Source organism: Artibeus jamaicensis, unplaced genomic scaffold, assembly GCF_021234435.1.
Source record: "Artibeus jamaicensis isolate MK-2021 breed Jamaican fruit bat unplaced genomic scaffold, CSHL_Jam_final contig_468, whole genome shotgun sequence".
Taxonomy (NCBI): domain Eukaryota; kingdom Metazoa; phylum Chordata; class Mammalia; order Chiroptera; family Phyllostomidae; genus Artibeus; species Artibeus jamaicensis.
In genome coordinates this window covers 2,121,561-2,135,716 of record NW_026521846.1, presented here as the reverse complement: position 1 = coordinate 2,135,716, position 14,156 = coordinate 2,121,561, and positions in this window count along the sequence as shown.

Below are 14,156 nucleotides of genomic sequence, written 5' to 3'. Positions count from 1 at the left end.
TAGTGTAGGCTTCATTTTTTCATCTAATTTGCGACCAAAATCAACCAGTTCTCTGAGCATCCTGATCACCAGTGTTTTGAACTGTGCATTTGATAGGTTGGCTATTTCTTGCTCACTTAAAAGTATTGGCTCTGGGGCTTTGATTTGTTCTTGTGTTTGAGCCATAATTTTTTGGTCAGGTCGCACCTGTTTTGTATGAGTGGCAGAGCCTTAGGTGTTCATCAGAGCAGGGCAATCCACTCAACCCAGTTGCTGTGTTGTGATGTTGTATGTGGGGGCAGGGTCCGAGAGGGAACAATGGCACTTGTTCTGCTGTCTCTCAGATTTCAGTCCCCTCTGCCACTTCCCACAAGAAAATTGGGCCCTTCTGGTGCTGGTTCCCATCTGGGTGGGCTTGTTTATGTTCTAGGACCCTGTAGGTCTCTCCAACGAACTCTCCTATGAGGCTGGGAGTCTCTCCCAGCACCTCAGCCCCCACAAGTGTTTTCAATCGGTGCTTTTAGGCTTTATTTCCCGTTTTTGGGACCCTGGGTTGCACAGTCTGTCTTGCTGCTCATTTTTGCCTGGTTTATCTGCATGCAAATGTGTGTCTGCAGTCAGCCAGTGGCCTTGAACGCCTCGCTGGGTCTGCTCATTTCCTCCCTGCCAGGGGTCAGCTAACCCTGAGCTGCCAGCGCACCTGAGTCTGCCAACCATTGCTTTTTCCTGCCTCGGCCCCTCTCCACCAGCCACCCACTCCTTCCCTCTTACCAGTCTGGATGAATGGTTCATTGACTTCTGTACAGTTCAATTTTCTGTCTGTTCTAGTTGTGTTTTTGTTTCTAGATCTATGGTGTTCTTAAATTTGGTAGTGCGAGGAGGTATAGTGTTTCAACCTATGGCTCCATCTTGGGCAAAAGTCTGAAATTTCTTTAAAAACATAGATTTTTTTTTTAAAGAAAGAAGTAAAACTGGCTTTATTGGTACATGATGTAGTTACGTACATTTTTAAAATTTATTTAATTATTGTTCAAGTATAGTTTTCTGTTTTTTACTCCCATCCCAGCCCACCCCCTGCAGTGCTCCCCACCTCCCTCCCATTTTACCCCCCTTAGATTTTGTCCATGTGTCCTTTATACTAGTTCCTGTAAATCCTTCCCCTTTATCCCCTGAAATTCCCTCCCCTATCCCCTCTGGTCACTTTCCCCCTGTTCTCTATTTCAGTGTCTTTGTTTTTATTTTGCTTGCTTGTTTGTTTCATTGTTTAGCTTCCTGTTAAAGGTGAGATTATATGGTATTTGTCTTTCAACACCTGGCTTATTTCACTCAGCATAATACTTTCCAGTTCCATAGATCTTATCAATTCTATCCCCTTTATTTGTCCAACTCTTGGACTTTTTTTGTTTTAGCCTCAGTCACCTCGGTGAAGTCTTTCCTGATTGTCCCAAGTATAGTTTAAGTGCCCCCTCAATTATTTTTATACATTTGTAAAAATATTAATCATGAAGTGTTACACTGTATTGTAGTTTATTTAAATATTTGTCCCCCTTTAATAGCTAACATTTATGAAGTGCTCAGTTTTTAAGAAACACTTGAATACATATTAATTAATTTAATTCTCACAATTACTTGATAAGGTAGGCACTATTATCCCTGGGTTATAGTTGAGAACACTGGGACATGGGCAGTATAAGTAACTTACTCAGGGTTAGAAAATCAGTAAAGAATCAGAGCCAGGAACCACACGATTAGCCACTCTTTTATACTATAGCTGGATCTTTACTGTGCTATACAAGGTTGATTGTTTATGTCTATTGCTAGGTGAAAATTGTACTTCTTTTAACATACAGTTCAGTGATGTGGAGTCAGTCCCAGGACTTGTATCAAGATGAAGCCTTTTGGCTCTGGCAGGTATGGCTTAGTGGATTGAGTGCCAGCCTGTTAACCAAAAGGTTGCTGGTTCCACTCCCAGTCGGGGTACATACCTGGGTTGCCAGCTGGTTCCCCAGTTGCAGGTGTGCAAACAAACATGGATGATTCCTTCTCTTTGTCTCTCCCTTCCCCTCTCTCTGAAAATAATAAAATCTTTAAAGAGGAAAAAAACATGTAACCATTTGTGCTTTAGCTCAATTCAAAAGTTTAGCGTAACATGGAGGAGGTATGTTAGCTCAGCTTCCTAGGGGCCCCTCAGCTCCATTTTAGATTGATCTTTCAACAGTAGTACTGTCAGGCCCGGAATTAGATAAAAGTAGCCAAGAGGAACCCGAGGCAGGCTCCAGACTGACTCAGCAAGGAAGATAGAAAGTACAGAAAGTACAAAGAGTGCTGAACTAGATAACCGCCTGTGCATGACCTTGTCTTTGCAGAAAAGTATCCATTGTTGCAAGCAGAGAACATAGCCATGTGTGTTCTCTCGAGATAGCCAATTGCTAACAGCTACGTCTGCTTCTGTATTTGCTTGCTTGCTCACCACAATAAAAACCCTAGGCTGTAAGCGCCATTGCAGCCTCTTGGCACCGTGTCTCCAGACACCTTGAAAGTTCGCCCCTGCGCAGGTAAAGCTTTGGCCAATAAAGTTCCATCTTAAACTCCTGAAAGCTTCCAACCATTTGTTGCTCGCATTGGTGGATGCCACAGTACCTCAATTTTGCTATTTTTTAAAAATATTTCCTCCTTTGGACTGAAAATTTTCCTTACAGAGCATCAATCTTTAGTCACTAAAAAGCACCATTAAAAAAGCAACATTGTTCCTCCATTGCCAGGAAGTCTCATTCCTGGATTGTCATATCCCATGTAGGAGAGAAAGAAGTTTCCTGAGCATCAAAAGCAGAGCTAAGTCACATAGTTCTCAGATTAAAAATTTTTGTGTGCAGATGGTCTCAGTGGTCTAGCATTATTTGTATTGTGGCTGGTAGTCATTCAATTCATGTGGTAAGACACATAATTATGTATAATCACAAAAACCAATATGATTAAAGCCTGTAATATAGAATAAAGCCAGGTGTTTATTCCTGTAGCCAGTCAACTAAATAACTCTGCCCAATCCCAATTTATAGGATAGTGTTTTGTTTTTCTAAGATTTTAATGTACTGTTTCAAAACTTCAAGCTGTTTTTATCACTTTAACTGATTTGTTGATGTAGAAGCAACATCTCTTTCCTAAATACCATCTAGTTGGATGGCTAAAACATCTAGAGCCCTATGGTTTTATAGTATTACTTCAGCTGGATTACTGTCAATTATTCCTGTTTGTCAAGAGCAGTTGCAGTGGTGTTCCATTATTGCACCACAAGAATAGATTTTTGGTAGACTTTTTTAATTCAGCAACTCCATATCAAGAAAGAAATGCTCTAGCAAAGACATGCTCAAAGCCTCGCTTATCAATTATGGAGCTTCAGTTAGACCAAGGACTGAAAACACATACCAGAAATCCCAGTTGCAATTGCTTAGTTTGGTTGAACTTTACAGATAAAGGAGTTTAGTTTAGGGACAATGGTAGAAGAAGGGAGAATCTTTCTGGTGGCAGCATCAACACTAACATAATACCACATCTGCCTCACTATTGGGTTGGCAAGTTGACATATATATGGATCCCACACAGGAAAAAATATCCAGCACCCTCAAGTGAGAGCGAGTAATTAGGTCCTTCAACTCAATACTCTGAAGGAAGTATTAAGTCCTATTTCTCTGGCAGGGGCTTTATGGTATCCATATGTTAAACATGAGCACAGTGGACATACTACAAAATCAGCCAGACTTTACAAACAGATTGTATTATTTGTTTACAAACAAATATGTTTATAAACATTGTATAATTTGTCCTGTGAAGTGATTTCCTAGTTACAATGCAGATCTGAGAGGATCCCTCAAAAGGGGGGAAACTTCTCCAGGAGTATTTTACTTGTTGCTGAGGCTGTGGCTCTGAGACATGGGAGAAAACATACAAATCATCACTAACACGTATCCTTGACTAGGGGGAAACTGAGTAAAGTCCATTTTCCAGACCATAAAGAGAACTGAAAGCAGGGGAAACACCCTACAGAGGTATAAATAAGTTTCTCAGGGTTGCAAAAGTGAATAAGGATATTCCTTTTCTTGATTTTACACATAAGATCTCAGAAAGTGGATAGCTCAAGGGAGGTCACAGAAGAGCTTTAACAAACTAGAAGCTGCAGGGTTCACTGTCTCCCTGAACGTTACCTGAAGTATAATTTTTCCAGTCTCCTTACATAAAAGGACAACTTCCCAGCAGACATACACACACCTTTGTTTAACAAGGTGCTAAAAACCTGCTTTTTCAGGAGAGAGTACCACTATCATTAGTTCACAGCCCAGTACGGCAGACCCTTTTCACACCTTAAGGTTCCGGCACCTGGTGAATACTATGTGGTGGAAAAGAGGAAGAGGTCATACATCCTCATATGCAATGATTGGTAAACTGTCTGTGCCCATGCAGTCCATTCCCTGAATGTCCAGCCAGTTTAGATTAGCAAATATGCCATCTATGCAAAGGTAAGCACAATCAGAGGGAAAAAATTAATCTTTAATCAGACTCATTCAACAAATAATACACAAATAATTTCCTTGAATATAACATCAGAATTTACTGCTAAGACTAAATTCCTTGTATCTTGCTAACCTAAATTCTTTTCCTAAGCCAATATGTACCAGTGACTTTACAATTCACCTCATCTCATCTTCTCAGAGGCAATCTGAGCTATGAATTTGATGTTTAACATTTCAGAGATTTTTAGGTGTATACTTAAATTATACACATATGATATATATGTCTGTGTGTATACATATATATGGTATTGATTTATGTAGTTTTACACATAAAAACCAATTCTCTACCTTTTATTCTGTAAATTTTAAAATATTTACTGTATGTCTATCCATATTATCATAAATGAAACTAAATTACTTTTTTCAAATTACTCTTTTTAACTGTAAAGTATTCCATGCTATGATCATGCTATAATTTATCTAGTCATTCTCCCATTGGCATTTAGATTATTTCTAATATCTCACTATCACAAGCAATGTTGCTAGAATGTGCTTAATTGTACTTCCTTGTACACATACACAATTTTTTTGTTTTAATAGATATGTTAAATTGCTCTCCAACTCCCAGTAGTAAACCATGAGGGTAACTGCCCCAACTTACATACTAGCACATGTTATTATCAAAATTAAAAATACCTGGAGGGAACCACATGTCTATGGCAGTGTAGAGAGAAAGCCACATGCTTCTGGCAGAGTGGGGATCCCTGCAGCCATGTGAAGGAGAGAGAGCCATGAGGCTTTGCCAGAATGGTGACTCTTCACTCTCTGCAGCTCTGGTAGAGGAAAGAACCACGCAGTTTTGACCAGAGTGCAGACCCCTGTAGGTCTGGTAGAAGAGGACCACACAGCTTTGGGGTGCTCCCTTTGGCCACGTGGCCTGGGAAATAGGAGAGACTTTGCCTAGAAAAAGGGTGAAAGAACCCTTTGCCTGTAGGCCACGAGAAGGTGCTACATGGCTTTGGAGTAATTAGAGAGCCTGCCTGGACGGGGGCAACACAGTTGACAGTGCCAGCAACCTGAAACACGAATGTGTGTTTCTTTTCCTCAGTTACGGTACCCTGAATTAGGGCAGGGGAAAAAGGAAGTACTGTGGGCATCTGTGGTTATCCTAAAGGACTTTGACATTTTAATGGGAACATTGGGTCACTACTTTAAGTCTGTATAACTTTAAATAAACCTTTCCTTTTCACCAAAAAAAATTAAAAATACCTGCCAATCGGATTAGTAAAAATTGCATCTTCTTGCCATGTTATTAGTATTTCCTTGATAATCAGTGAGATTCAACATTCTTTCTTATGTTTATCAGCAATTTTAATTTTCCTTGAGTGGCATTTTCATATGGCTCTCATTTTATATTCATTTAAATTTTTTCCTAATGTACATTTATTATGAACACTCATTTGTTTGAGCTTAACCTTATTACCTTACTTTGTGTTTTCTATTTATTATGAAGATTTTTGGTTTATTTTTTCCCCCATTGGGTTGGTTGAATTTTCTTTGTTCCATTTTTTTTCCTCTATTAGTTTAAAATTTATACATTCCATTGTTATTTTTCTAAGGCTTACTTTTAATTTTTATATCTATACATAAAATATAACAAAATCTAAAGATAATCAGTATGTGTGGAGTCTTCCCAAACAGGATTAGAAATTTTCACTTACCTCTGCTGTCTCTCTTCTGTCCAACTCCTCTGTTGATATCATCTAGAATTCTAGTTCTAAGTTGTTATTTTAGATATTTTGGGGCTATTAATACTCATTTGATCTTAAACAATAAGATTGGCTGATGACGACCAGAGGGAAGAGGGAAGGGAACTTAAGGGGAAAAGGGGGGAGGGATTTTGAGGAACAAGTATGAAAGACACAGAGATGAGGACTTGGGGGGGGAATGGGAGGGAGAGGGGAGACCGGGCGGGGGGGTGGGGTGGGATGGGAGAAATAGATAAGAAAAAAATGTACTTGAAAAGTAACTAAATAAAATTTAAAAAAAAAATACTAAAAAAAAAAAAAGATTGGCTGATGACTTAGAGAAGTGTTGTTTATTTCATAGTGCTGATTCATGTGGATTTCTTCATTTTGTTTCCTTATAGGAGTACATCTTAAGTAGTTCTTTCAGAGAGAAATGTTGCTGGTAAATTTATACTCTGAATGCTGAAAATATGGCCTTGTTTCACCCATGTATTTAAATTATATTGTAGCTAGGTATAAAATTCTACAATGGCAATTATTTTTCAACACTTCATTGAAGATATTGCCTCATTCTCTTCTTGTATATAGTGTTGCTGATGAAATTTAAGACAAAAATCTGACACTTAGTTCTTTGAAGTTAAACTATCTTTCTGCTTTGGTATCTTTAAGTCTCTTTCCCTCTCTCCCTAATTCTGAAATTTAATAGCTTTCTTCACTTCTAGGAATTTTTTTAGCTATTGATTAAATATTACCTTCACCACTCTCTCTATTCTCTTCCTTTGTAATTCTTACAGATAAAAGTAAGAATGTCTTTATCCAGACTTTATGCACCTTAACCTTTTTTTTCATTTGCATGTATTTTGTAAGACTCTCTTAACTTAATCCCCAAGTTGTTAATTCATGCTTCACTGCATGTGTCCAATCAGTTATTCAGCCTATGTTTTGAGTTTTGTTTTGCTTTGTGTTGCTAAAGCAAACACAAAGAGATACTGGTAAATAAAGATATTAAATTTACCTATTTTAATTGATCTATTGATCATAAATAAAACCTTCTGTCCTGCCTGGTATAGCTCAGTGGATTGAGCTCCAGTCTCAATGGGCACCAAAGGATCAGGGGTTTGATTCCCAGTCAGGGCATATGCCTGGGTTGTGGGACAGGTCGCCAGTAGGGGACACATGAGAAGCAACCACACATTGATATTTCTCTCCCTCTCTTTCTCCTTCCCTTCCTCTCTCTCTAAAAATAAATAAAATCTTTTTTAAAAACCTTTCCATTTGCTCAGTTTGTTGTTTCTCTTTTATGATAGTGACCTTCCTCAGACATCTGGCACTCCTTGACTGTACACTAATTTTCTGGTTTAGAATTCTTGCACCTGACTCAGGGTTAGTAGCATCCCATGCACTGTACACTTAGATCATCTGTCACCTTGGTTTCTGCCATGGCTTCTTACCAATTTTTTTTTCTATTAGAGTACCTCTCTGTTTCTGTACTTTTAAGCACTCTCCCTTGATGCTTTCAAGAACAGACATGTAGTCAATAATTTATTTTCCATATCTATTATATCATTTATAAGGAAATGACATGGAGGAGAATAAATTTCAGACTATTTTTATTCTATCATCTTAAATCTCTAAATTAAATTTTACAAAATCTCCAAAAAGCTTTTGTTCTTTACTTAGAAAAGTAGAGAATATCAGGCAAGGCTCAGAATATAAGTGTGCACGCACACACACACACACACACACTATCTTGTTTTATAATGTAATATTTTCTGATGATGCAGTAAATTATTCAATTTATAATAGGTCAGTGAGAAATCTTCCTGTTTAATTTACATTAAATGTTAGCTGTTTTTGTTTTTTTCAAAGATTTTACTCATTTATCTTTAGAGGGGAAGGGAAGGAGAGAGAAAGAGAGAAATATCAATGTATGGTTGCCTTTCACGTGTCCCCTGCTGGGAACTGACCTGCAACCCAGGCATGTGCCCTGACTGGGAATTGAACCACAATTTAGTTCTCAGGCCCCTGCTCAATGTACTGAGCTACACCAACCACAGCTGTTATTTTTGTGGGTTTTTTTGTTTTTTTATTTAGTTATTTTTCAAGTACAGTCTTCTGTTTATTTCTCCCATCCCAGCCCACCCTGCCCCATGCTCCCCACCTCCTTCCGATTTCCACCCCCTTAGTTATTGTCCCTGTGTCCTTTATGCTTGTTCCTCTAAATCCCTCCCATTTTTTCCCCTTAAATTCCCTCCCCTCTCCTCTCTGGTTGATGTCCCCTTGTTCTCTATTTCAGTGTCTTTGTTTTTATTTTGCTTGCTTGTTTGTTTTGTTGTTTAGCTTCCTGTTAAAGGTGAGATCATATGGTATCGGTCTTTCAACACCTGGCCTATTTCACTCAGCATAATGCTTTCCAGGTCCATCCATGTTGTTGCAAAGGGTAGTAGCTCTTTCTTTCTCTCCGCTGCATAGAATTCCACTGTGTATATGTACCACAATTTTTGGATCCACTCATTTACTGATGGGCACCTAGGTTGCTTCCAACTCTTGGCTATTGTAAATTGTGCTACTATGAACATTGTGGTGCATAGGTTCTTTGAAATTGATGTTTTGGGGTTCTTAGGATATAATCCTAGCAGTGAAATTGCTGGGTCAAAAGGCAGGTCGATTTTTATTTTTCTGAGAAAATTCCATACTGTTTTCCATAATGGTTGTACCAGTCTGCAATCACACCAACAGTGAACTAAGGTCCCCTTTCCCCCACAACCTCTCCGACATTTGTTGTTTGTTGCTTTGTTTATGATAGTCATCCTGACCGGTGTAAAGTGGTATCTCATTGTGGTTTTAATTTGCATCTCTCTGATAGCTAGTGATATTGAGAATTTCTTCATGTGTCTCTGGATCTTCTGTATGTTCTCCTTGGAGAAGTGTCTGTTCAAGCCCTTTTCCCATTTTTTAATTGGGTTGCTTGTCTTCTTAGAGTGGAGTCATGTGAGTTCTTTATATATTTTGGAGATTAAACCTTTATCTGAGGTATCATTGGCAAATATGTTTTCCCATACAATTGGTTGTCTTTTTAACTTAATACTATTTTCTTTAGCCACGCAGAAGCTTTTTATTTTGATGAGCTCCCATTTGTTTATTCTTTCCTTTATATTCCTTGCTCTAGGGGACATATCAGTAAAAATGTGGCTGCATGAAATATCTGACATTTTCCTGCCTATGTTTTCCTCTAGGACTTTAATGGTTTCATGGCTTATATTTAAGTCTTTTATCCACCTTGAATTTATTTTGGTGTATGGTGTAAGTTGGTGCTCAAGTTTCATTTTTTTGCACGTAGCTGTCCAGTTCTCCCAACACCATTTGTTGAAGAGGCTATCCTTATTCCATTTTATGTTATGCCACCATTTGTCGAATATTAATTGCCTGCAGATACTTGGGTTTATTTCTGGGCTCTCTGTTCTGTTCCATTGGTCTATGTGACTGTTTTTATGCTGGTACCAGGATGTTTTGATTACAGTGGCCTTGTAATACAGTTTGATATCAGGTATTGTGATCCCTCCTACTTTGTTCTTCTTTCTCAAAAGTGCAGCTGCTATCCAGGGTCATTTATGGTTCCATTTAAATTTTTTTAATTAATTAATTTATTTATCTTTAGAGGGGAAGGAGAGAGGGAGAGAAACATCAATGTATGGTTGCCTCTAGTGCATCCCCTGCTGGGAACTGGCCTGCAGGAAACTGGCTTGCAACCCAGGCAAGTGCCCTGACTGGGAATTGAACTGCGATCCTCTGGTTCGCAGACCTGCGCTCAATCCACTGAGCTACACCAGCCAGGGCTTCCATTTAAATTTTTGAAGTGTTTGTTCTATGTCTGTGAAATATGCCATTGGTACTTTAATAGGTATTACATGGAATCTGTAAATTGCTTTGGGTAGTATGGACATTTTGATGATGTTAATTCTTCCAATCCATGAATAAGGTATGTGTTTCCATTTGTTTGTGTCTTCCCTGATTTTTTTCTTCAGGGCTATGTAGTTTTCTGCATACAGGTCTTTTACCTCCTTAGTTAGGTTTATTCCCAGATATTTTATTTTTGTTTTTGCTATATTGAATGGGAGTTTTTCCTTGATTTCTGCTTCTGCTGATTCATTGTTGGTATACAAAAATGCCTTTGATTTCTGGATATTGACTTTGTAACCCACTGTTTTGCCAAATTCATTAATTAGTTCAAGCAGTTTTTTGTTTTTGTAGAGTCTATAGTTGATTTTTTTAAAGATTTTATTTATTTAACTTCAGAGGGTAAGGGAAGGAGAGAAATATCAATGTATGGTTGCCTCTCATGAGTCCCCTGCTGGGAACTGGCCTGCAACCCAGGCATGTGCCCTGACTGGAAATCCAACCTCAATCATGTGGTTCACAAGCCCGAGTTCAATCCACTGAGCTACATCAGCTAGGGCTGGTAGAGTCTATAGGATTTTCCCTGCATGCTATCGTGTTATCTGCAAACAGTGACAGTTTTGTTTCCTCCTTTCTTATTTGGATACCTTTTATTTCCTTTTCTTGCCTGATCGCTGTGGCTAAAACTTCCAATACTATATTGAATAGAAGTGATGAAAGTGGACATCCTTGTCTTGTTCCTGATCTTCGTGGAAAAGATTTTAGTTTTTGCCCATTGAGTATGATGTTGGCTATAGGTCACTCATATATGGCCTTTATTATATTGAGGAATGCTCCCTCTGTTCCCACTTCGCTGATTGTTTTTATCATAAATGGGTGTTGTACCTTATCAAAAGCTTTTTCTACATCTATTGATATGATCATGTGGTTTTTGTCTTTGCTTTTGTTTATGTGATGTATTACATTTACTGATTTGTGAATATTGAGCCATCCTTGCATCGCTGGGATGAATCCCACTTCGTCATGGTGTGTGATCTTTTTGATATATTGTTGGATGCGATTTGCCAATATTTTGTTGAGGATTTTAGCGTCTATGTTCATCAGCAATATTGGCCTGAAGTTCTCTTTCTTTGTTGTGTCTCTATGTGGTTTTGGAATTAGGATGATGCTGGCTTCATAAAAAGAATTTGGGAGTTTTCCATCCTTCTGGATTTTTAAAAATAGTCTGTGAAAAATAGGGGTTAGCTCTTCCTTAAATGCTTTGTAGAATTCTCCTGTGAACCAATCTGGTCCAGGGCTTTTTTGTGATGGGAGTTTTTTGATTAGTACTTCAATTTCATCAGCTGTTACTGGTCTGTTCAGGCTTTTTGCTTCTTCTTCATTGAGTTTTGGGAGACTATAGTTTTCTATAAATTTGTCCATTTCCCCTAGGTTTTCAAATTTCTTGGCATATAGTTCTTCATAGTAATTTGTTGTAGTCCTTTGTATTTCCGTGGTATCAGTTGTAATCTCTCTTTCATTTCTGATTGTGTTTATTTGGGTCCTCTCTCTTCTTGATGGGCCTGCTTAAAGGCTTGTCTATTTTGTTTATCTTTTCAAAGAGCCAACTCCTGGATTCATTGATCCTTGGAATTGTGCTTTTAGTCTCTATGTCATTTAGTTCTGCTCTGATCTTGGCTATTTCCTTCCTTCTGCTTACTCTGGGCTGTTTTTGTTGTTATTCCTCAAGTTCTTGCAGGCGTAGGGTAAGGTTGTTTGTTTGAAATGTTTCTATCTTCTTTAGGTAGGCCTGTATTGCTATAAAGTTCCCTCTCAGGACTGCCTTCACTGTGTCCCATAAGTTTTGGGTTGTTATGAGTTCATTTTCATTTGTTTCCAGAAACGTTTTGATTTCTTCCCTAATTTCATTCTTGATCCATTCGTTCTTTAATAGAATACGGCTTTTGGCACTTAAAGAATGCTGCACTTAATAGAATGCTGCCTTTGGTTTTTTTCCTTTGGGGTTGTTTTCCAATTTCAGTCCTTTGTGGTCAGAGAAGATGCTTGGTATGATTTCAATTTTCTTGAATTTGTTGAGGCTCATTTTGTGTCCTATCATGTGGTCTGTCTTTGAGAATGTTTCATGTGCATTTGAAAGGACTGTGTATTTAGCTTCTTTGGGATGAAGGGCTCTCTCTCTCTATATCAGTTAAGTCCATTTCATCTAGGATGTTGTTTAATGCCGCAATATCTTTGTTGATATTTTGTTTGGAAGATCTGTCCATTTTTTATAGTGGTGTGTTAAAATCCCCTGCTATAATTGTGTTGCTGTCAATATCTTTCTTGAAGACCTCTAAGATTTTCTTTATATATTTGGGTGCTCCTATGTTGGGTGCATATATATTTACGATGTTAATGTCTTCTTGGTGGATTCTTCCCTTGAGTATAATGAAGTGACCTTCTGGGTCTCTCTTTATGGCCCTTTTTTTTGAAGTCTATTTTGTCAGATATGAGAATTGCTACCCCAGCTTTTTTTATCTTGTCCGTTTGCTTGGAAAATTTGTTTCCAGCCTTTTACTTTTAGTCTGTGATGGTCTTTTGTCTTGAGGTTGGTCTCTTGTAGGCAGTATATGTGTGGGTCATGCTTTCTTATCCATTCAGCTATTCTGTGTCTTTTGATTGGAGCATTTAATCCACTTACATTTAAGGTTATTATTGATAGGTACTTATTCATTGCCATTTTTGTACCTGTGTTCCTCTCTGTCTCCATCTTTTCCTTCCTTTCTTTAAAGCAGTCCTTTTAGTATTTCTTACAGGACTGGTTTGGTGGAGGCATATTCTTTTAGACTTCTTTTGTCTTGGAAGCTCTTTATTTGGCCTTCTATCTTGATTGAGAGCCTTGCTGGGTAAAGTAGCCTTGGTTGTAGGCCTCTGGTTCTCATTACTGGGAATATTTCTTGCCATTCTCTTCTTGCTTGGAGTGTTTCCATTGAGAAGTCAGTAGCTAACCTTATTGGGGCTCCCTTGTATGTTACTTCTTTTTTCTCCCTTGTTGCCTTTAAGATTCTCTCTTTGTCTTGGAATTTTGCCATTTTAATAATGATATGTCTTGAAGTGGGCCTCTTTGGGTTCCTCTTGTTTGGGACTCTCTGTGATTCCTGGATTTGTGTGACTTTTTCTCTCATCAAATTAGGGAAATTTTCTCTCATTACTCGTTCAAATAGGTTTTCTATCCCTGGTTCTTCTTCTTGTCCTTCTGGTATTCCTATTATTCGGACATTATTACGTTTCATATTGTCTTGCATTTCTCTTAATCCTTCTTTATTCTTTCTGAGCCTCTTTTCATATTCTTGCTCTTTCTGTGAGATGTTTTCTACTTTGTCCTCCAACTCGCTAATCCAATATTCTGCCTTATCAATTCTACTTTTGAATCTTTCTACTGTGTTCTTCAATTTGGAAATTGTATTCTTCATTTCCTCTTGTCCCTTGCTGATATTTTCTATTTCCTTTTTCATGTTTATGTAGTTTGCAGAGAGTTTACAACTCTCTCAAGTTTGCATAGTTTACAACTATGTTGTAGTTCCCCTGTAGTTTCTGGTAGCTCATTGTAAGCTCTTTGAACTTCATGATAACCAGTGCTTTGAATTTAATATCTGATAGTTGATTTGCCTCTATTTCATCTAACATTATTTCTGAAGCTTCTGCTTTTTCTTTCATTTGGGGATTGTTTCCTTGTCTTCCCATTGTTTGAGACCCTTCTTGTTAGCCTCAGCTTCTCAAATTGATCTGTTCTGACTCCCTGGGTTTATGGTGTGAACTTCTGTGGTATAATAACTGTGAATTTCAGTGGTGCAGACTCCTTCAGGTATCTTGATGTTCTATGTTTCCACCTACTCCTTTTTTCATGTGTGTATTATCAGTAGGAAGGGGAGGCACAATGGTTTATGACAGCAGAAGTGTATTTTCTGATATTTATAGTCACAGCCGGTAGAGAGGAGATAGGCGCTCTTTAGGCTATATATAGTACTAACTGTATTCTTCAACCCAA